The 3,139-nt window shown below is 34.2% G+C and overlaps 1 long non-coding RNA gene across 1 annotated transcript; it reads right to left on the reverse strand.

Moving 5' to 3' along the window:
* Positions 1-933: 933 nt before the first annotated feature.
* Positions 934-2,356, reverse strand: LOC109584019 (uncharacterized). The gene is made up of 2 exons (XR_002185808.1): positions 2,225-2,356; positions 934-1,020 (listed from the first exon to the last, which is right to left on the reverse strand). It is a non-coding gene; the product is annotated as an uncharacterized LOC109584019 (long non-coding RNA).
* Positions 2,357-3,139: the final 783 nt, after the last annotated feature.

Raw genomic sequence — 3,139 nt, forward strand, 5'->3', positions numbered from 1 at the left:
ATCACAATTCCCCCGTGAAAATTTATAACACTCAATTGATTGATACTATTAAGAGTAAATAATCATAAAAGGAAAGAAAGTGCCTAACTGCCCTGCAGTAGCTGAAACAACACCGTGTAGTCTTAAGTCACGTAAGACCAGAAGCATAGGTGCACCTACTGAAAACACATGTAGAAGTATTGCATGGAGAACGTTTGAAGAATCTGTAGACATCATACTAAGAAACTTTGAATTTCTACCGAAGTCTGAGTGGTCCACCATTGCAGAAAATCCAAAACGGCCAGAAAATCTTGTTGAGCAACCATTTTCTGCTCAAAGATTCACAAGGAAATACTACACAGTGATGTATCAGCTACATGTACTATAGGGCAGTTAGACACTCCCTAGGGAATTGTATCTACTCTTGTTATTTTGCTACTTTCCTTAGTAACAAGTAGAAAAAAGGAAGGACCAAACTAAAGAAGACAGAAGTGCTAATGTGTGGGTGCTTCCCGCCCATATTACTCACTCATCACGGACTCTTACAAGACAATATGAATTAACGGACTCCACGTTTGGCAAATTTATCATTAATAATCAACTAATTGTCAAAATTAAACTTTCTGAATTTTTCCCACTATGCAGTACTTTTATCGAAAAAGATCCCCATTCCATAAGTCTGATAAAATTAAGGCAGTTTCACAAAGATCCCCATTCCATAAGTCTGATAAAATTAAGGCAGTTTCACAAATCTCCCTATACACATCGTAAATGCTGAATAATCAACAATGAAAATTTTCACAGACTAACAATTTCTCGTTTTTACAGAGAATAAAATTAATTAGTCACGATTTAATTTCCCAGGGGCTAATTTTACAAATAGTGTCAGACTGCATAATAAAAAACACAATAAAACATTAGCAGGTACATGTATACCTAACCAGTATCATTTACCATTCAATAGATGAACCAGATTCAAGCCAAACAAGGCAGTAGCATTGTTACGACTGATGATCTTCAATATCCTTCAGCAAACACTGCCTAATGTATAAAAACATTATAAATTCATGTATGTATAATACATAATATAGTACATGACATGTATGTATTAATCAGGCTAAACTCCCTATACTATAGTACAGGGTCTCTGGCCAAATTTCGCCCAAAAAATTAGAATAGATTTCTCAATTATAATATTTTTTTCTAATACATATACATGTTCTTATGCTGTATAACAAGTTTGAGTTAATTCCGATCAAAATTAGATTTTTTTATGAATTTTAAAAGTTACTCAAAAATCGGAACAAAGTCCCTGTACTATAGTACAGTGTCTTTGGCCAAATTTCACCAAAAATGACTAGGAAAAAATTCTTAATTTTTATAATTTTTTCTGATACATATACATGTTTTTATGCCATGTAGCAAATTTGAGCTGATTCCAATGACATTAAATTTTTTTACAAATTTAAAAAGTTACTCAAAAAGCACTAAATTGTAGTGCTTGTCAACTCATGAAGGATGCTGTTTTAGCTCACTTAGCATGCTTCGTGGGAAACCCTGACAGTACCATACATGATACAATAACTGTTGCAATTCAAAACAACAACAACACCCTACGTAAATATGACAAATATGGCAAAAAGAGTTCTAAAAATAATAAAGATTACTCATGCACGTGAAGTTGTGAACATACATGTACATGTACATTCCAAGGAAAATCAATTATAGCCAGAGACTTTATGTTATAATTTATTTCACCAAAAATAAATATTATTAAACTTTCTAATGCACATTCCATTTCTGACAGCTAATTGATTTATTTTGAGGATATGGCCATCTACTGGGCAGCACTGAGAGAGTAGGAAAAAACTTGATAAAAACAACTTAAAATTTCAGTGTACAACAGAATGGCCAGTACTTAAATTTAGGCTATAACTAAACATACAAGTAACTAATTCAAGTGAAACAATTCAAGTTAACGGAGAGCTATTATTAATAAACTTAACTCATGGCATGGGGCATATATTCAATTTCACGGAATTTTGTGAGTGATTTTACCCACAAAAATTTAATGCCTTGAAAATACTCACTAAAATACCTAATTTAAACTACAAAATAACTTAAAATACTAATAATCCGCCACACTAGATTAGGTAATCAGGGCCATGAACTCAACCACAAGAGCACGTGGCATGGATGTGTATAACTACTCAATAGCGAACGGGTATACTTAAACACAACTCACTTGGCCGACAATGTTTTTACATTTCTGGTCTTAGAAAACCGAGACGACAATTGCTGCTTCTCCAAATGTCTGAGTCTCTCTCCTTCTCCAGTCCTCGCTCCGAGGTTCTAGCGTGAAGGTGGTGGGTGTGGTTTATTTAGATACCTTAATTAATAAATAATTAATTAATTAATAATTAATTAATTGATTGACCTACCTTCCAGAAATGAAGTATGGCTAGTGATCTAAAGACATGTAAGTTAGCACTTTACAGCTTCTAATTTACTTTAATTTGTTTACAGATATTAGGATTAGGTCTAAAGCTCAGGCTAAATGGCTTAGGTTTCATGGTTACTTTTGCGGCGGGCCCAGCCTTAAAGCAATAGTCACTCCATGGTGTCCTTTCATACCACAAGATGCCCCACCTCCACACTCAGTACCTTACATGCAAATGCACTTGATGAAAGAGTCCAGGAGTGATACTATTGATGGCATATATCAGATATACAAGGATAGAGATAAACTTGAAGTTCTTTTTATTATTGCTAGAGAGGAGCAACAGCAGCCATTCTCACCTCCAGACCTTCGTTTTAGGATTATATACATTTCAAGGAGACATAAGAAAGATGTACTGGAACTGGCAGAGAAAGGACATGATCTCGAAGCTACACTTAATATCACTGAGTCTAAAAGTGAACGTAGGTGCTCAATTTTGTTTTTCTTTATTTTCATTATAATGTATGTATATAGTTGGTGAAGCTTTATTTCCTAAAGAGTCAGGGATATATACTGCTTTACTTCATGCTGTGCATTATGTTATTGAGAACCGTGTTATTGTGTCATTGGCTTCAGGAATTCCTGAGATTTGTCCCGACGATAAGAGACTCCTTTCTTATCTTTTGAAATGTCTTAATTATCAGTATATAGAGGTACACA

The sequence above is a fragment of the Amphimedon queenslandica genome, unplaced genomic scaffold (genome assembly GCF_000090795.2).
Source record: "Amphimedon queenslandica unplaced genomic scaffold, v1.1 AMPQUscaffold_13255, whole genome shotgun sequence".
Lineage (NCBI taxonomy): Eukaryota > Metazoa > Porifera > Demospongiae > Haplosclerida > Niphatidae > Amphimedon > Amphimedon queenslandica.